Source organism: Puntigrus tetrazona, chromosome 2 (genome assembly GCF_018831695.1).
Source record: "Puntigrus tetrazona isolate hp1 chromosome 2, ASM1883169v1, whole genome shotgun sequence".
NCBI classification, from domain to species: domain Eukaryota; kingdom Metazoa; phylum Chordata; class Actinopteri; order Cypriniformes; family Cyprinidae; genus Puntigrus; species Puntigrus tetrazona.
The window spans coordinates 16,369,182-16,391,272 of NC_056700.1; the positions used below are offsets into that span (position 1 = coordinate 16,369,182).

At 35.7% G+C, this 22,091-nt stretch overlaps 1 protein-coding gene across 1 annotated transcript in view; it reads left to right on the forward strand.

Moving 5' to 3' along the window:
* The window catches only part of tnr (tenascin R (restrictin, janusin)), a 118,212-nt gene that overhangs the window by 44,032 nt on the left and 52,089 nt on the right, over positions 1-22,091 (forward strand). Inside the window, 1 exon segment of the mRNA XM_043223811.1 lies at positions 16,786-16,842. The gene's annotated coding sequence lies outside the window, so the exon portion shown is untranslated.

Sequence of the window (22,091 nt, forward strand, 5' to 3'; positions counted from 1 at the left end):
CTGAAAGAAAGGTAAGTAACTTCATTTTTGGATGAACTTTTCTGTTTAAATGTCAAATGCAATATTAAATTCTTTTAATATTTCCTCAGCTCAGTATTCAGCTGCGACACTACTTAGGCTATTTTCATATCAACTGGTTTAAACAGATAATAACTGGAAGAAAATGCATTATGACCAAATAATAACAATAAGCACTATTATTATGGACTCATTTCTTTTTTAATGGCCAAAACACTACCACAATTATTATCATGGCAGTAAACTGACACAATATCTTACTTTGGTGTGCTTAAAATGTCAAATGGCTGCTTTACATTCCAATCCATCCAATTTCAGGCACTGACAAGCATTAGACACAAGATAGATAAGTGGGTGGAATCAGGATTTAAATGAAAGTTAAATCATTCGCTCCACTAATGAGACATGAAGCTATTTGGATCCTTTCACTAGAGTCGGGTGCATGTAATGCTTTGGTGCATTGCGTACCTGCATCCCGCTTGATTGCAATTTATTTTTAGGATACGGAGACTGTGGGGGCAGAATGAACGAACCTTTTTCTTATGTGACAGAGTAGAAAACAGCTGCAGAGTTGGCAGCAAACTTTTGTAGACATTATTTTGTCCTTGGGGACATCAGTACTGTCCAGCATCCAAATAATAAACTGGAATCAACCCAATAGTTGTATAATATATACAGTACAGAACAAAAGTTTGGACACTCTCTGAATAGATTTTCATTCTTAGATCATCTTTTCATATATATATATATATATATATATATATATATATATATATATATATATATATATATATATATATATATATATAGTGAAAAGATGATCTGAAAATGAAAGTCTGTGTCTTTATTCATCCTGTGACAGGTTCCCAAACAGCATTCTGAGTGGACCAGTCACACTATTCAGTAAAAAAATCAGACAAAAATGTTGACCCATGCAATAAATTAGACGTCACAGAAAGGTCTTGGAGCCTGTGCTGGTGTAATGATCATAAAAAGATCATAAAATTCAGTGATGGATAAAATAGAAATATGGTTCATGGTTGGTGATATAAATAACCATGAACGGACTGACAGTTATATGCCCCCTCCTATACCAGTTAAACCCTAGATTGCTCGGATGGAGGATGACATCTCTTGTTATGACATCTCTCAAATTAAGTCAAGTGCACTAATTGAACATTTTGGCCTTAGCGCAGAGTTTCAAGTTCATTTGTACTCAACAGGTGTTTGACAAAATGATTTTGGCATTCTATTTTTTTTGGCATATGCTCTTAACCGCACCATCTTGAATTGAGAAATTATTAAGTGAATTACAGTACAGCGTGTGCAGTCCAAATTATAGACTGCCACGGGCCTCCAAAGCCCGAGGCCATGTGGTCTGAGATTGCCAAAACTGAAAAACGAGGACCCTGAACGCACAAAGTACAAACTCACAACCCTAATATGGTTAATACAGTGTGTGCCGACCACTAGGACCCTTAAGGTACCCTCGGCATATAAAATGAGGACTAACATTATACATACTCTCCAAAGGTTTTAGCTAGAACTGAGAATTCAGACTTATCAGAGTAGGAATCCAGATCATTTTATTTTTCATTTATTTATTTATTTTTTAAATTCTGAATCATTATACCATATTAAATATTTAATTGTGCATTGTTGTTTATTGTGTTTATACTCTCAGATTACACTACCGTACAGACTGTTGAGCCTGTAAGACAGAAGACTCTCTTGTGCTCACCAAGGCTGAAAAGACAGCACAAACCAGTCATAATTCTAAATATTATTACAATTTAAAAATATCAGTTTTGGATTTTAACATATTTTAAATGTAAACATCTGTAATGGTAAAGCTGAATTTTCAACAGCCATTGAAATGATTCTAACATGCTGATGTTTGTTTATTTACTAAGACATTAGACAAAAAAAAATAATGCCCATTTATTACAAATAGCATGAAAATATTTTTCAGATTCTGGGCCAGACTGTAAAACTCTATATTTACACATTTGGTCAGAATTGTTGGTACCCAAGCGTGTAAAAATAAATGTCCATTGTAAATTTTTTAAAACTTTTTTTTAAAAACCTTCGCAAAAATGGACGGGGTATCACAAAACGTGTGGGGGTATCATTGTTGAATAAATGTTTTTATAACAATTTATAACAAACAGTTGAAAATACCCTTTTATTCAATACTTTTTGAAACCTCTATTTGCCAAAATAACAGCTCTGAGTTTTCTCCAATAATGCCTGAGGAGGTTAGAAAACACCTGACAAGAGTTCAGAGACCATTCTTTCATGATTCCCAGCTTCTCCTCCTCAGTTTCTCCCAACTCTTTTTCTGCAGGGTTTAAGTCAGAAAACTGGAATGGCCATCTTTGTTTTGTGCTCATTTATTTCATAATGAGATTTTGCCCAGATTTCTTTCAGTTGTTTTTTTTCTGTTGGAATTTGATAGAATCAAAGATGCCATGTACCTAAACAGGATGTCCAGGACCTCCATCAGAAAAACACTGATGAATAATTGTTACATTCCAAATCACCCTGGTGTACTCAAAATTGTAAATATAAATATGAAAATACTTAAGAGATGTTCATAAAATATTCTAGGTGTACCCATAATTGTGTCCAACATGTATTTGAGAAAAACATTTATTTCATAATGATTTTGCCCATTTTCAGTTGTTTTGCTTCAATGAACTGTTAGATTTTTGTGATTCTATTTTTAAAAAAAGGATCAAAAGGATTAATATTGCAGGTTTGTCTTCACAGCCTTCTTTGATCATATTTATCAAGGGTGCCAACAATTCTGACCACGTTTGTATGTTATTAAATATTACAATAATAAAACTGCATAAAACTTTTGCAGAGTACAAACTTTTCAATTACTAGTCACCAGCATTGCTTTTTAACATGTACTCCACAACTATTCCGAAGGTAAACTCTGAAAATGTGTCACATAGGAGTTTTACGATTGTTTAATACGTTTATCTTATAACACGTTAGAGACCAACTTTATAAACACTAGCACTCTTCAGTCTGTGATTATCAAAAATGTAATCCGTCTAGACTGCTGAATTTCCATGAAGACGACAAAGTAATTCCATAGTTCTTTTCCAAGCCCACCTCATCAGGTGCAATTTCACAGTAACTGTCACAGTATTTAATTTCCCATTTCTGCTGGCCGCCTCCAACCAGAACTCACTGGTTTAAAACAGAACAGAATAGGCCAATAGCATTTAATTGCCTGGTTTTATGGCAACTGCAGAGAAGTAATAGCTAGTCAGCAATTCTGTCCACATGATAGATTCTGCTGATGGCCGGGGGCTCTACAGCAGTGTGAGGAGGCGTTGAGGCTGGCCTAAAGAAGAGCAGGTGAGGCCAATAGACAGGCTAGACTTGCCATCAATCCACATGCTCTTTATTCAGTCTCTTACTCAAGCTCACATAACTGATAATAACTAACTGTGATATTATGGGTGTAGCAGGGTGATGCAGGCCTGCTGGGGTGGGATAAAAGAAAAATTGTGAACACTTTTCCGTTGCTTTTCATCATTCATTTGCTTTAAAAGTTACTACCCTTCAAAAGTTTGGGTCGTTAATGCTCAATTTCTCTTATGTTCATCAAGGCCGCATCTGATCAATAATACAGTAAAAACATATTATTGTATTATATTTTATTATACATAGCAAAATATTGTGAAATGTGTATTTGTATCAGTTTTTAACGATTCTAAAATACAGTGTTTTTTTTCATTGTGCATTACAATTAATCTCAATGTCAATTAAACAGCAATTGGGTCATTTTGATTAGCTTACTAAAAAAGGGTTAACTAACACAAAAAGAAAAAAATCAGTTTTAGCAAATAAACTCTTCATATACATATTATTACATTTTAATGTTTTTTGCTTTTTTTCCAGAATTTCCAGCAGCTATTACTTAAGTCCTTAGTGCCACATGATCCTTTAGAAATCATCCAAATATGGTGCACATGCAACATTTCTTAACAGCATAAATTAAACATTAAAATAAAAATTATTACATAATTAAAAATATTAAGAAAACAACATTTATTTGAAATAGAATTATTATCATAAATGTCTTCACTTTTGATACATTTATTACCTATTTTCTGAATAAAAGCATTAATTTTTTAAAAAATCTTACTGACCCCAAAGCAGTGTGTTGCAACAGAAGCTGTCACAGGGGTGGTACCTTTTCAAAATCTACACTTCTGTACCTGTTAATGAGAGCTTAGGTACTAATATGTACCATTAAGTTACCAAAATTGACCCTTTAGGTACATACTTTTATTTTGTAAAGGTACCACCTTTATTTCTCAGAGCGTATGAAGCTTCTGTCTGATATATCTTTTCATGAGCGTGACATGAGGTTGAATAAATGATGACACAACTTTTATTACTGGGTGAACTATCCCTTTAATTCTCTAAATTGGGCTGCAAACACACGCACAAAGCACTTTTTTGCATTATAGACAAATTTCAAATGGGATTGAATTGATCGACTTTCCGTCAGATAGCACACAAATATCCGTAATGAAAAATGACTGCATGCATATATCTTGCGAGAGAGTTGAAAAGCATCATTCAAAAGGAGGTGGGAGGGGCACGAGCTGTCTGAATAAACCATCTCCTCTACTCTTGACCTGAGTGCCAAAGCACAACAGCAAACACAAGGTATCTATTATTGTCATTGCAGTGTTTGCCAGCCACAGAGAACTGCTGATACTGATGTATACTAGAAAAGTGCTATCAGTTCAAAAAGAACTCAATCTCACTGACACAGCAGAGGGAGTCACAGCATTCCCGCATGGGCCAAATCAACACTGTATTTTGAGGCGGACAACACATTTTCTTTGTTCCTTCCCCTTCTTTTGTTGATGCATTAAGTTTTGCATTAGATTCTATGAACTCTTTGAGGAAAGTCGGAAACAATCAGTGGATTAGTTCTATTTATATTTTAATTAAAATTTATGCTGTATGCTGTGAATTTGCTATATTATTTTAGATATTTATGCTGGATTATTTACACTGAATATGATATTTTGCTATTTATTTATTTTATTTTTATTTTTTAAGTGTATTCTAGAAAGCGGGCCAAAGTGTTGGAATAGCATTAGGTGAATATGAATATTTCATGACAAAACTCTCTGACCAGCCACTGGGGCATTTGCTGCTCCTTATTAGCAAAGTCATTAAAACTCACAAAAGACATAAAAAAAACAATGCTAATTAACTCTTATCACTGTCCTTCTGGTGCACTTCCTTAAAAAAAAAAAAAAAAAAAAAAAAAAAAAAACCAAGCCGGTCTTTCATCGCTGGCTTCATTAATAATGAACACATAAAAATAAATAAATAAAATACTGCAGTTGTTCAGCCATCATTTTCTGATGTTTTGGACAAAATTTTTACCTAAGGAATCTTAGAGGTAATAACATACTTGTTAAAATAGAAAATCATCGATCCCAGTGTTTTTTGTGCTTGAAAAAGCCCAGCTAAATGATGCCACTTAGTTGCCTTTTAATAAGCTAATATAAAAACAAGCTACATACCAAAATAAATTCTACCCATCTTCGACACTGAACAGCTACTGTCTGTTTACTAATGCAAATAGCCAATTTTGATGGCAAAGCTATTTTCTCCCTTTCTCTGGTACATTACTTCTATAACGCTTAGTGCAAAAAGCGTCTGCCCTCTTTTAGAGAAAATAGGCGCTGCCTAAATAAATATGACTAATTGTGTTGGCCCAACAACATACACTTGTCTTTCTACATATCAGCTTTTAATATAGCAAATGGGACAATAACTTTAAAGCTGGCTCAGTAATCATAAATTAAATAAGGGCTTTACAGTAAAAGTATCAAACCTGTCAAAAGCTTCACGGTAATACACTATCAGTCTCAGTTGGCTTGTTACTATGCATTGAGAGAGTGCAACTTTTCGGCAGTTCAATCTTACGAATGGCTTCCCAATGTCACAAGTAATGGACCTTTACAGCTGAGCATGCTTACATATTTGTCTCAGGTCTGCCAAGTAGCCTTACGATAACAGATTGAACAGGTACCTGCTTTTAGCGTTCGGTGGCGCATTTTGTGGCTTGAGGCACTGACTTATATCCATGTCCTTGATAGAGCTTGATAGGCATTGACAGGTGAGTGTAAACCCAGTGCTGCCCTGCCTACCTGTGACTGATGTTGAGCATTTAATGTGCATCAGCGCTTTCAGATCTTATTACAGAGCCTAAGCTGGTATGTGCCTGTTCGGGAAAAGCCTTGAGTCTGCTCACACTTCCTCCACTTTTTCCTCATAATCTCATTGAGATCTGTCAACTAAATGGCCATTATGTTTTCAACCCTCAGTGAGCATGATGCATAGGCCGGGGTGGAAAATCTGACTTGGGTTCACTTTAAATCGGGTTGAGCTAACGCCGTTAGTGTAGATGGGAAAAGGGCTTATCCTTGAGAGCTTTTATGCAATGGCATTTTGTGAGGATGTTTAGAAAGCATCAGCGGTAAGCGGCGATATGCATCATCTCTACCTCTGGTCGTTCGGTTACTGTAAAAATTGACAATTTGTATTTCTCTTGAGTCATTTTCTTTGGTTTAACACGTGAGCTCAAGTGAGGAGAAAGGGTGACAATTTCCAAATACATTGTGCTCTGCAAATTTCAGAAATGCACAGGTATCTGCAAGAACTCAGAAGATCTATTTTCTACGGTAGATTTAGGATCTCGCGTTGCAAAACTTGCCATTACCATGGTGGCACTGACGAATTTTGTAATATTTGAACTGCTACTCTTGCCAAGAAATAACTGAGTGCTAGGAAATGTTCTAAACAGTCTTGTTTCCATTACCTTAACTACCCTATTAATCAGCTAGAAGAAAATGAAACATTCGGAAGTTGTTGGCACTACATTTAAGCATTCAAGAGGATGAAAGTGAGAATGTGCTTAAATTGGGGAGTAAATGTCCTTGAATATTTAGAGGCCAAGATCTGTACAAGCCCCCACTGTATTTGTTTGTTTTCCTCTATTATTTCAGCAATATATGTTTTAATAGTAGCTTGAAAATCATTCAGGCCTGGTCTCTAAAGAACACATATTAAAACGCATACACCACAGGAGGTAAACAGAGTCAGAATTTCTGCTTATTTGCTTTTCCTTTGTCCAGTGTGAATTTCCTGTTTGGATGCTTTAAAATCGCTGTTGCTGAGAAGGCCAATGACCAAGCCATTATGGTCCAATTACATTGGAAAGGATTCAATCACTCAGGCATCGGGCTAAAATGTTCGCCATTAAGTTCCAGCAACAAACCTGCAGAAAAGGAGCAGAACAAACTCAAAATGTCCTTGTAAAATGATCGAAATTCACTGCAGGAGAACTGAGGAAAGTTTTCTTTCTCTGCCAGGCACTTCCGCTTAAAAATTCTGAATAATGAAAAGTGTTTCTGTGACTAATAAGGGATTTTCGATGACATTATTATAGCAGACAACCATTGTTAAAGGCTTTCTCTTATAATTTAGACTCCTACTGCAAATCTCAACCTCTTTATGTGTGTATTTATGGCAGGCAATAATATTCCTAAAATGTGCTTTAAGATCAGTTGCTGGGTGATCTTTATTTGCATTTTTTATTGCCGTGATAGTCCTATATTTTGGTGGGTGGCGTTTTCATGGGGATTTGGGTGAGTGGCCAACCCTCATCCCGAGTTGAGAATGCAGTATTTCACACATGGAAAACAGCCCCCAGTAAAAATGACTTTCGATTACTTTTGACCTTAGCTGCAAATGACTTCCAGCTGGAGTAATCCATTGCTTTAAACATCAACTGTGCCCACGGATTTAGTTGGGCATGACAAAGTATCCTCCTCATTTAAATTTCTAAAAATAGATTAATGTGCTCCTCATACTTTCACGCCAAACCAAGCATGATGGATGATATACCAAAGTAGCAAGCCGTGATACCAGCAATCACTGTGTGCAATGCACACACAAGCGCAGGGGTCTTGTAATTTTTTTTTAGGGTCTGCCTTTGTTACTGCTACTAAGCTGTTGCACCCTCTTGTTCTGGCAGGAACAAAGGAGCTGACTAGAATTAATGTGGAGATGCAAATAAACTCTCATCAGCAGTTCGACATTATTCAGTCTTTAATGAAGAGCTGATGGGAGAGGAGAGCATATTTATGTGACCCACCCCTGTTGGAAGACAGACAGTGTTATCTCACTGAGCTACTCTCCAGTGTTTCAGTATCAGATGGTGGTCTGGCAATTAAAAACGCCCCAAAGAAATTATAGCAACCAGAGATAGGTGACCTTGCACATTTTCTGATGCTTTCTGAAAGATAATGTACATGGAGAACAAAAAAGAGGAAGAATAAAAAAAAGAAGAATCAGATTTGTTGAGCTTGTGATCTATGTTTAGGGACCGTATGATCGATAGTCTTGCTGGTGGGTTGCCACAAAAGAGCTAGCTTGGTTCTGATATGCAAACAGCATATTAGCATAGCAAGATATTAGCATCACTGGATGCAAATAATAAAATGCAACAAAGACATAACTATTTAATAAATGTTTAATCGATGGGAATTGCAAATGCTTTCCTTATCTTTTGTTTAAATCAAAATCCATGCACCACCAATTGTAGTGTTTTGGTGCACATAATTGTTCCGTCATGTTGTTGATGATAGCGACTTGATTTGAGCAACACACAGTATTAATGTTTTGTTGTAGCATGAGACTGTGTTTTCATCAAATCACTAGAGTGAATGATTCTGACTCATAACAGCCTCAAACGAGTGTTTTTGAGCTAATCGGTTGAATAAACTCACTCTACTTGTTTCATTGGCTACTTGTTTAATTCCTGAATAAATCAGTCTGTTTGAACGAATCGATTGAATGAATGATTCAGTGTTTTATTTATTAAAAAACATGTTGCCTCCTGCTGGCTTAACTGTGTAACTTGTGACACTGAAAAAATCTCCACTAGGCCTATTAATGCAACTTTTTGTACTGTTAAGTTGAGAGGAAGTCCATGTGGTGAGCAGAAACAGATTGGTCTCTGTCCAGTTGAACTGGGAAGCTTCCCTTTATGAACAACCTCTTATGATCCACTTTCAAACACAAAAGTGGGCCAATAGATCCCCCTTCACAGAGCAGAGTGTGAAAGTCCTGAGGCCAGCAGAGACTCTGCCTGTCTGATTTTCTCAAACCAGCCCAACTCCCTGCTGACCAACTAAAGTCAAGTGAAAAATTGAGAACTGGCTATATACGCTCATTCATGATGGACACTTCAAACCAGGATGCCACACTTTTGATGATTTTCTCATCTAGGATGAGATGGTAATTGGTGTGATTGGCTCAGCCTTGCTTGAGCTATATTTGTTCATCCAGCATATGGCAATATCTATAATTTATCAAAGAGGACAACAGAAAATGGAAGAGCTGATAACCTTATTAATCAACTAATCAATCTTGCGTGATGTATTTGGCAAAGGCATCATTTAATGCATTCACACTGCAAGAAGAACAGAAAGGTGTGTGCTGACCATGACCATGATCCAGGGTTGTTTTTTGGGGGGTAGATTTTGTCTGTCACTTTGACTTTGAGTCTGTGTGTAAAAATCAATTGCTATGCCTATCTCTCTGTCTTTCTCCAAGGAGACAACCTTGTATAAGTACTAAGTCCGAAGACAGCTTGTGACAGTTGTGACAGTTTTTCAAGCTCATTGAGTAACTAGATGTGTGGTGTGTGTGTGTGTGTGTGTGTGCGTGTGTGTGTGCATGCTCATGAAAGTGATGACTGCTGTCAGAAAACAGAATTCTTATTAGGTTTCTCAGAGGTGATAGACAGACACTTCAGCTATATGATGAGAAAGTATGAATTAACACAGATCTCACATTCAAAAATGTGCTATCATTTAGGCTAACATATATAGAAGACCTGTAAACTCAACAGTGAAATGTACAGTAAAAATACATCAACTATCAATGTTTCATAACAATATTTTCTTTTGTAAAAATCACAATAGTGTTAACACATGCAAAATTGATATGAAAAGGCATTTGTTGATGCAGCTGTGCCATTTAAATTTTCTTTTAACAGATTTGAACTGTTTTGTTGAACCATAGTTACATGGGATGAACCGGTGCTCCTTGTCACTGAAAGGCTGGATATGTTTGATGCTAACATTCAAAAGCATCAGTTTTCAGATATCCCAGCATATTAATATTGTTTTAAAGCCATAACATAATATTCTTCAAGTAATTGTTTTAGAATTACACTTTATTAATTGAAACTATGTAAATTTGTGTGAAAAGGAATTTTACTGCCTCTAGTGTTTATTTATTTATTTGGAAACTGCAGTGATATATGCTTGTTGATATGTATTTCATGTCTCACTAAAAAGCGCACCAAGATACATTTATGGCATAAAACCAGGTCTATTCTTTCATTCGCTCTATTCATTCATTCGCTCAATCAATCAAAGGATTGTTTTAGAAGATTCCTGAGCTTTCTGTACTGTGAAGCAGCAAATGCAATACAATTCATCTGAATACTTTACTGTACAGCTGGAAAAAGTGGCTTGTCACCACAGTAGGTCAACGCTATTTTGTAAACTACTTTGACAGTACCGAAAAATGTAAAGTGTCACTACCTTCGGTAAATAAATGCTCAGGACTGTTTAGAGCACAGCGTGTAACTGTAGAGCTTGTCCTCACTTTTAGAAGAGAAGTTATACACTCTTCTCCTCATGTATGAGTCTTTGAAGTGGAGCCACAGGGGACCTACAGACCTAATGCCAGAACCTTACAGTCCAACCAAAGAACACTGGGTTGCTATCCCTCATTTTCCGGGCTGTTATAAAGACCAACTCTAAAATCTGTTGTCATGCAGTCAGACCCCAGAGAGCTCTGGGGAGTTGCTTTCCAAAAAGCTCCATCGCAAAACGCTATAAAAATGCTTTGCACTACCAGAAACCAAAGTCAAAGAATACTGAAAGACATGAAGACAGAAAGGAGAGCAGTGAAAGGCAGAGGTTGTGGAGAAGTGAGCAAGAGAAGAGAAGAGTGCGAGGAGGGCAGAAAGACAGAGAGGGAGAGGTTGCTGTGTCAGTACAAATCTGGCATCCCATTGCTTCTCTATGCACTTTACAAGAGCACAGAGCAGTTCAATTGATCGTTTCATAGTTTTTAATTAGCATTCACCAAAGTGCCTGGTGGTCCTGAGGCCATGTACATCCAATGTTCTGAGTCAGGGCAGGACGTGGGATTTACGCAACTATCATGGTAAACAAGATTATTTGTGCTAGCTTTTCCTCTTTGCTGCCCACATTGATAGTATCTGTGTGCATCGATGGTTTCCTCAGGCCATGTTTACAGCAAATGTTGCTCTGTTTTTTGTTTAACAGCCTGTCTATATTAATGAGCAGAATATATGCAGTAGAAACTCTCAAATATGTACCTGATTCCCAGCTCTTTTTTAGCATAAAATAAATCATCTCACATTACAGCGACCAAAATAAAACCTGTCCTGTTTAAACTTGATTTTTTTAATCGCAGAATGTTAAACTGAAGTTATAGTTCACCTCTCTAAAGACTGCCCCAAATGCAATAACAGCTCAATAGAGATTGACTGAAGATTATAGGTGTCGGTTTTCTCACGGTTTCTCTTGCTTTCAGCAGATCTGATGTAAATCTGTTTGTTTTTTGCTCACAAATTTCTGTGGGGATTTTGAGCTGCTCTCCTTGCATATTGTGTTGGTCAAACATTTCAGGTCAAGCTAAAATCTCTTTAAAAAGAAACTCAGTGTGAGTGACATAATGTCATGTTTTTATTAATATCAATTTTTCTGTAAATAAATTATTTAGCTGCAAAGCCATCGATCTGCAAAATGATCCTATAAAAATTCATGCAGTACGATTCAAGCATATTTATGTTTTGGAATTTAACTATCACCTATGTCAAAAGAAAGCCACTCTTTGAAGATTTTAGATGTTTACTCTAGAAAGTCTAAACTGTCCTTTTTTAAGTTCTTTTATAACCATTTAAAATAGACTGATAACAGCCTAGCTATGTGACTGGATCTAATAAATTGTAGGCTTTACTATCTAAAGTTGTTTCTACAATCCACAATTAAGTTGAATGAACTAAATAATATATGTAATAAACAATAATGTTGATTCTATTAATGCAAAAGGAAAAACTTTAGTTCATAACTTAGAAAAGAATTGTGCCGATATAAACTATTGATTTGAAATCAAGTTTTTTAATATTTTTACCTGTATGTTATCTTATGGTATCTTAAAAAATCCATATACCAAAAATGTAAGTCTTTCCAGGTGAAAGTTTTCACTATGATTGCTAAAGACACAAGATGGATACATATTATATAGTATATTTATATACTGTATATTTGTACCATTTTATTTAGCACTTTATTTATTATAAATTACCTGCATGATAACAAATCCTGTGCCTGATAGACTCTGTGGATTTACACTATTATATTATTATCTTCATTAGCATAAAGGAATGAGTATCAGATTTGGTGTCTGCTAAGTTCTGAGAGATAAAACCGCTCTCCTGCTTTTCTATATTCAGATTCTGTGATGCGTGATGGAAGAGGGTTTCTGACCTCCTTAGACAATAAAGCCGATGTTGGTTAAGCCGCGAAGCATAAAAGCGCTTTTAATAAGATACTGCAAACCCCCTGCACATTATTTTCAGACTCCCAGGCCATTTTATCCCCTTTTGATGGAAGTCTTTCCGATGAATGCAACAGAAGAACAGAATAAGTCTGTGTACTCACGAGGCTTACTCTGTTCTTATGCATTACACTGAATAGTGCACTCTCATCAGAATGCAAAGAGCAGGTCAAAACTTTTGCTTTCTACTTTTCAGGTTTTAAGTTTAAAACCATTTTGGCTTTCTTTGATGTCATAGCTTTACCAGGTGAAGGCTGACACTTTGCCTAGTGAAGGGCGCTACTTCAACCCAGTCTCACAATTCAGAAAAACGTTAAAGATAAAAGCACTCCGAGAAGATCCCGAGGCCTCAGCAAAAGGGAAAAAAGTAATCCAGCTTCCTAGGATGAAAGCTCTTTTCAACATTGTCTACTTTTCTTCCAGGCTAAAGATAGCAAGTGAAATTTCAATTCCAATGTATATTTACTATGTGCACATTTACTCACCACATGAAAAGTCTTTGACAGAAACAGAATTAAATGTGTATGCATGTATATTTTTAATGAAAAATAGTTTTGTGTTATTTTATTGCATTGCATTGTTTTTGGATTTGGGGAAGCCAGTTCTTTCTCATTCAATACGCATCACCATTTTAACAAGAAATGGCCAATTCATGAGAAATGAAAATCCTATGATTCGTCGTGTTGGACTGAAGAGAGTGAGGAAGATGAATATTACCGACTGTCTTGCACAGGAAACATATTCCTTATTCACAGGCTGTAACTGGTGAATGAAATTCATTATCAGAAGTGTCGATCATAAAAACCCAAGCCATGAAACTAATATTAATTAAAATTTGACAGGTTTTATATCAAAGCTGTGAGGTGTGGCATTGGTTGCAGGCAGAATGCTGATTCGGGCATTTTTGCAGTAGACCTTTCTAAATGGGAGGGTGTGGTGATAGATTAATCAGAAACTCAAATGCAACAAAAGACATTGTTAAACCTGTTGAGTTTGCTGCTCTGATAATTCAGTTTCATTCTCATAACTTCATTATTGTTTAATCATTTATATGAAGGCACAAAGGACACCTCCATTAATCATTTCTAACCATTAGATGTACTGACCAAAGTAAAGTAAGTTTGCTGTCCAAACAGAATAAGGCTAAGGGCACAATTAAATGACATGTCATTTACAAATAGTAAAGAACCAATGACGCACCTTTACTCAAAGATGACTTCTAACATTCTAATCTAACATTTAAATACAAAAGGATTCATAAATAATTGAGCAGTGGGGCACTGAGACTTCACCCTTTTCATAAACATACTGAGCAAAACAGCTTTTTCACTTTTAATTCCAAGACAAGCGATTAATCTTAATCAGATTTAATTGAACATCACCATTCCATATGCGAATAATATTTCACTTATGAAAACGCAATTACAGCTATATGAACATGTGCCATTTTCATTATCATATTTTTGCCGTGCAATATTTAAGCAATGACACTTAAGCAAGAGACGTTGCTAAATTAATCACTATAAAACCTAACAAATATCTTAATTAACTGACTTAATTTAATGTGCACCAGTTTGTAAAAAACGTAATTTGAATAAAGTATTCTTGCGTTCCCTTAAAATTGTGACATTGTCTTGTTACTGACCTTGTGAAGACGTGTACAATAAAATGAGAACATTACAAAACCATTTGCTAATTCTTGTTACAAAGAACATTATAAATGGTGCAGAATGATTAAAATGAAGATAATTTCTTGAAATACTCTCACACTCGTAGGATTTCTTATTTTATAATCTGCCAAACAGTTAGCAGGAAGAGTATTACTCTTTTAGGATGACTAATTATCTGTGTTCATTGAGCATGACTAGCTGAGCTCAAACCAACACAGGCACTGTTGCAAACAAAATATACAGCCTTTAAATTTATTTTGACATCGATGCATGTAAACCGTGTATTTTGTATATTGTTCGTATTTTTTTTCTATGCTGTTTATGACTCTTGGCTTCTGCAAAGAGCATTTCTCAAAGCTGACTTTCCGGCAGAAAGCTAAAAAAAAGTGTGACAACAGTTTCCAGTGACAGGTGATAAATGGTTACGGTATGGGAATCTATCTACTGCATCAACACATCGGAAATGGGATCTCCGAAAGATAACAAATTACAGCGAGTCTGCTGTGATTCACGGAGAACCGGTGCCATGGTGATCCTTCTCTCTGATGGTTCACTGACATAACTTCCAGCACCGAGACTGGATGCGAGGCACTGGACTTCTGTCATGTTTAGGCTGCAGCAAACAGTGATGCCCATGAATCATATGGGAAAACTGCACAAAGTTTTACAATATTTGTTCTGTTCAAACAGTAAAGGAAACGCGTGGGTGGGGAAAACCGAAGCTTTAGAAGTTTTGTATTGGTCTTTCATGAATTTTTTACATTTCTTTTTGGGAGAACAAGAATTGAAAAGCTACTGCAAGCGAACTGGCCACGCTGTTGATTGTAGCACTTCACAGGTTGTGAGTAGTGATGGAAGGTGAGCCATAAAATGAGCACTGACATCTGTTGGAGCTGGAACGCTGTTGGTTCACATAGATTTTTTGGCATCCAGTTGAATGGATAGCACATTTTGTTTTGTGCATGCTCGATTTTATTCATGTATTCGTTTTGTGGATCCATTTTTTGTGCCTACGCAGCACTATTTTTGTTCGGCCTGCCTCTTGCATCTTCTGCTCTCTGGGAAATTATTTACATTTATAAAGTTTGCCTGCTTGCTCTTCCCAAATGCCTCAGCGGTTTTGCCTCTGAGGAAAGAGACACAGCATATTTATTTATTTCATTATTTACTTTATTTACATTAGCCTACACAAATTCTGAATTGTTTGCATGGAGGACAAAATATTCAAATCAATTTCAGACATGGCGTGCGTCCTTATGGGAGACTACTGATTCAGAAGTCTCAATCAATATCCATATGCATATTGGTAGAATTTTGTCATAGGAAGTATGCACTTAATTTACATCTCTCCAGAACAGCATTAAGCTCCAGTCTACCCTAAAGCCATCCCTGTAATGACATCGTGCCACGGTCAGAAAGAAAATTAAATACCATAATCTTTCACATTTGTTCAACCTCACTGCTGACAAGCGAAGCCAGAAATAAATTGGCTTTATTTTGGTGAACAACATCTCTCCCTTAGGAAGAAATACAAAGATTATGGCCACACTGATGAGAAAATAGCTTCTGAACAAAACAGAAATGCTCATAGCCTACAGAACAGTTCAAAACCCAGAGTTTAGTACTGAGCAATTTATATTTTAGACATAATATTAACAGTTACTTTGTGTAGATTAAGGAATATCGTTTGTAAGAAAAAGAATAAAAACGATCAATTTTAACTCTCTACAAAATAAAATTCACTTAAATGGCTCTGTTAATGTTCCGCGTTTAGTCAAATTGCAATTTGCACATATCACTTAAAAGTTAACGATGAAGGATATTTTCAGTTCAAATATTACTGTCGGTCATTTCTATCACAACACAGTTGTCAAATTTGACTTTCATGTCCGGCTTCTGTAATTTGACTGGCCAGCTCCGTCATTTAGACATTGGCAGATCATCCTTGTTTTTTTGGAGAGGAAAAAAAATCTGAGAGAAAGAGATATCAGTGTTTTTAGGCAGTTAGGCCCTGTACACTTGTGGTGTTTGGTTCCTGAATTAAGTAGTGTTAAATGAATCATTCAACGACTCACTCAAAAATACAGCTGCTTGTTTCAAAAGAATCAGTGTATTTGGACAAATCTGTTTCATAATTTTAAACAATTTTTCAGAATATTATGTAATAATTATAGTTTATTGAGAGATATGTTTACATGTCATGGTTTTTAAGATTAGGAGTTTCTGTGGCTGCAGAAAAAAAAAAGGTTGCCTTAGTACATGATTGTTTCGTGAATGTATTTTGTGCAGAAGTAAATTCACGGATGCCTGCTGGGAGTGTGCATGAATGCTTATGTATGGTTCAATTCAGTGATGTGTTTCTTCTTTCTTCCAGGCGCAGATTATCCTTCTGTGTGGTGAGACAGGAAGAGCATCAGCACTGGCACTTAAGGTAAGATAAGACTCAGTATGTGGGAGCAGTTCTAATATATCTCTTACAGCTGCATTTCTTCTATTCACACATACATTCTCCCTTCTGGCATGTACTTCCCTTCTGGCATGTACTAATTTGAACACTCCCTGTGACTGGGTGTTATAAGCACTTACACTGTCTGTTTGTCTCTCTAAAAAAATGAATCGCTGTTGTACTCTCAATTGTAAGTCGCTTTGGATAAAAGCGTCTGCAAAATGACTAAATGTAAATGTAAATGTAAATACATACACACACACACACACAGGTTGGGTTCTCGTATTTTATGAAGACATTTCATAAACATTATGATTTTTATACTGTATAAACTTCACATTATTTCTTATTTACATGTCATACAGGCAAACCCAAACGTTTTTGTCGTATGAACATCTTTTACCTATATTTACTTAAAAGAGATTTGAAATAAAATAATTTAATAACTAAGTATCATATTTGCATGTTCAAAGTTCTCTGTTGGTCATTGATTTTATTGTAAAATTTCTTATTTTATTTTACAGTTTTATAATTTAACTATCAGTTTTCCCATTAAACTCATGAAGTCCCTGTGATTTATTTTACGAACCCTAGTATGGTAAACCTTGGCACAACATACTGTTTAACGCACTTCTTATTATTAATTACAACGAATGTAATACATTTTTCTTTTTCTTTGTATTTTTGAATCAATATGGTACACATTATAATAGTTAATATTAAGTATATTAACTAGTTAACATTAACTATGACATATCCCTCAATAATTTCCTACTTTGTTGCTTATTAATAGTAAGGTACTAAGCAACTAGACTAAGAGAGCCTAAAATAGTGTTACCAGATTAAATCAATGTGATAAACAATTTAGGTATGAGGTAATCTAAAAGTAGTCTAATTTACATTACCTAAAATGTGTAATGCAAAGGATTTAATTACTAACTTCGATTTTTACAGATTACAATTCCTAAGTAATCTATCCAGCTTTTCCCATATCCTAGGGAACACACATACACACACACACACTCACACACACATATGATAATAGCCTATTTTTTAAGTCATATTTATAAAAATTGACAGAAAGTAAAAAAGGCAGTGTTTTATAACATGCTAATTAAAACATAATTACCTATATTTGCTGTCTTCTTTCTTCTTATCTGTGTCAAAGGTTTATTTTTGAAAATGTCCTTTGGCAGTTTTCACTTACACATCAAGGGATGCCCTGTAAATGTGCACTCCTTACTTAAAGCCTGTAATTATTGGTGTTAAAGCTCACTTAAGTTCTTTTTTTTTTTTTTTTTTTTTGGACTGGACTGTGTGTTGTCTCAAGAAAAAAAAAACATTCTCTTGCTAATTAAATGTACTTTTTTTCATCCTTGGTGGACGATGAGCTCATTATCACACATTGCAAGCGTGGTAGAGTCCAGGGTTACTGAGGACTCAGCATTTGCTTTTGTGTACTGCAGGCGTGAGTGGGGCTTACCACCTGATTGAAATGTTCAGGGAGATGCCACGGTTTGTTTCTCACAATGGTAAATGAGGATTTCGGTATGTGTCTCAGTGACTAGGTCCCTTGAGGGGGAGGCGACTTGGTATTTTTAACATCTTAATGAAACGCTGAGAGTGCTCCTAATTGCGGCGCGAGTGGGTAGGGGAGAATAGAGGTGAAGTGACAGCGCTGGAAGCCTTTGATCTGAGAGCTCTAATCAATGGGGATTAGTGTCCTTTAGCTCTGTGCTGCGCCATGTCTTTGACAGCCCCATGACTCTCATATTAATGAGCCATTAGCATGGCTTGAATTAAGAGAGATACCGGTTCACAGATCTCTGTGGATAAGAGCGCATTTTAGGGTGACACTGATAACTCGCTCATGCTGCCTATGGTTGTCGATCAGTTAGTCAGTTCGAGTCGTCTAAGAATGGCTTCTTTAATCTATAACAAGAACGAAATGAAGGATGGCAGGCGCATGGTGATTTAATTACACCGATCGGAACACAGAGATATATAATCAACTTCCATCGCACCTTTCAGATGATGCCCTCAGCCCTTTGAAATGTTTTTAATGCTCTACTTGTTATAGAATGTTCAGTCAAAAGTAACATTGGCATAATCTTTGGGAAGAAAGTTTAAAAATAAACTGGACGTTTTGAATGTTTATAACGTAATAGGAACATTAGAACATATTTTTGTTAGCTGTGTTACTCATGATACAATACAAAAAATTTCAGGCTTGATTATGCTATATTTCTTATGTAAGAGATCTTGCATAAGATGTTTTGAATCTTTTCAATTTGATCAAAAATACTGATTTATTCCACAATAAAATAAGTGTCACGCTGAATTCTAAAGGATACACTACTTTTCCCGTACATTATTTTGTGACATAAAAAGTTTTTTTTTTCCTTTTGGCAAACATGAAGAGAGATCGAAAAGCAGAACTTTTTTCCTGTTTCCTGCTTTTAAAAGTTTTTTCTAGAACTTTTATAGAAGCTCACATGAAAGCTATAGCCCCCTAAATAGAATCTAGCAAGACCAACGCCATCCACATCAAGTGTGCCACTTGCAACACAGTATCTCACCACCGGCTTTTATACTTTTATGTTATTAATCTGGTGCTTGAGAAGATATTTTCAAGTTTTTACCATGTCTCTGATAATACAAATGTGATATAATCTAATCATTTTCATACCTATATATCTTAAAACGTAAGAACTGACAGTGGAGACACTGTGGCTTCGTAATGTTATTCAGAAAGGCATGTTTCGAGTTCAGGGGAAGATCGAAATCCAGTGACCTGAGAAAGACAGCAGCGAGATCCCTGATCAATCTGAACCCAAGCTACTCAATAATGAATGTGTGGGAGTCATATAATCTGAAATGCATGTCCGATTTTACCTTCTAATCCATCAGCGTCTCAATATCTGTCAGGATCAGGTACACCATCCGGGACAGTCCTGTCTTTTTCCTTATGCTTTATGTTACAACCTTATCTCTTCTGACAGCTTACACAACCACAGCTATACAAAGACTGTTTATGTGTTAGAGAGATCAAAGACTTAAGTTTGTTTGGTGTTGAGAACAAAAGGTTTGTGAATATTTGGACCTTCGCTGAGCCATTACATTTCTAAAAGAATGTTTATGTCCCAAATGTGCTTCTCTGGCATCCACAATCTTTATCAAGGATCTATCTACCCTCACCAACGTCATATCTATATCTCATATGCTCACCAAGGTTATGTTTATTTGTTTAAAAATGTAATAAAAACTGAAATATTGTGAAATATCACTGAAATAAATATATAAAAAAGGATTTTATATAACTAAATGTTATAGATGATGCAGTTACAGTAATATGCATTTATTTGTCTAACATACCATACATATAATAATAGAATATACTAAAAAAAATATATAATTTCACTGGAGAAACCATATCTCTGAGAGATATCATATCTTAAGAAGTCATTTTATGAATTTCATGAGTTTCTTTTAAATCTAAATCCACAACAATATGTTTACTTAAAAACCTCAACTGTATAATATACAGTATATCGGAAATCAGATCAGTTCTGCCAGATATGGTTTCTCCAGTGAAATTATATAAAGTTTTTCCTATCAGATCTTATGTAGCAGGGCTGTAAATATGCCATTTTGGTTGAAATCTGATATATGCAGCATAAAAGAGGGAAAAATCACCCCTGAACAAGGACACACAATAAAACCACATTTCAAATCATGTAAACGTGGCAAAGCAGTGCTACTACATTAGATGTGACTGAATGTACTGATAATACAAAAAAATCAAGATACTCAAGTTTTCTTTGACCTCTAGGTAATTCATTCTCTTTCTGATACTCCCTGAAATTATCTTGTGTTTTGTTGTCCATCTTAGAACAGAGATATTTCTGTCTTTTATGAAAGCCCAACAATAACTGTCGGTTTGGGGAGTAAAATAAATAGCGGGTTGTGAGAGAAAAAGATGAAAGGTAAATATTCTTTAGAGGGATGGCAGAGAATAGCTCTTTCAGAGGGGTTGCACTTAAAGGGAAGAGGGTATTATGCTTCCTGTCAAACTTAGCCGCTGATAAATTATTTGATTTATTGATATATAGGAGCGAGAAACATTATAGGGAGAACGAAGGGAGTGATAGTACCATAAACACTCTGCCTGAGAGGTGGTAGAAGCTTCGGATGTATCAGAAAAGTTGTGAAAGATTTATTAATTCGTATCTTGCCAAACTCGCTCTGCACGATTGCTACATACATAGCAAGAATTTCATTGTACTCCGTGATGCAATAATTCAAGATGTAACTCAGAAAAAGCATAAAACTCCTGCAAAGAAATGTAATTTTACTTTGTATTCGTGAATAGCTATCATTTTGTGGTTATAATGGGTTGTGCAATTGTGCCAGGACTGCCAAAAATCATAATGATGAGTTTGACTCTAACCCAGCCTTTGGCATAAAAGTGAAATAAAAACACCTGTGCATCATTTTCAAGATAACCAAGAGGAAAAAGCAGCCTGAAATGGCAACAGCAGGGTTGAGTGCTATCCAGAATGGAGAATGACTGAATGAACAACTGAGAATGTCTTAAATGTTCCAACCCAGTTCTTGAATATGAAATGAGGAAGCAAATGTGGTGATTTAAAAAGTGTCATGCAAGTTTGAATGTAAGGTCTGTTGTAAGCGTAATTTATTTTTTGTATGCATATTAGTAACTTTTCAGTATGACTTAAATATGTTACAAAATATGATTTTAAGTATTCTATTATATTAACCTGTCATTTAGTAGACTCAGTTAGAACAACACTTTCCTATAAAATGTACCCGAACTAACACATGGATTCAGAAAAGCATAACAAAGTGTCTGTTTTATTTAATTAGCTGAGAAAAAATAACATATCATAATTATGTGAGAAGTGGTCAATTCCATTCCAGTTTCAAGTCATGAATTGAAAAGCAGGCTAGTTCTTCCATTTGGAATTTTGCCTGACTCTGAATGGTGGTTTTCTTGAACTAGCAGCGCTGCATGCTGAGAATAGTGGAGCACTTTATGAGCAATTATTCTGAGGCCTGAGTGGATTGAGGGACTGGATTGACATTTTTGTGCACAGGGAGCTTCTAGAATGTAAATGAAGTCTTTGAACATCTCTCTCCCTTTACTTGAAGGATTTGGTCTGATGACATGCATTTTTACCTCCCGATTCTCATAAGAGTGGCTGAAAAAACCT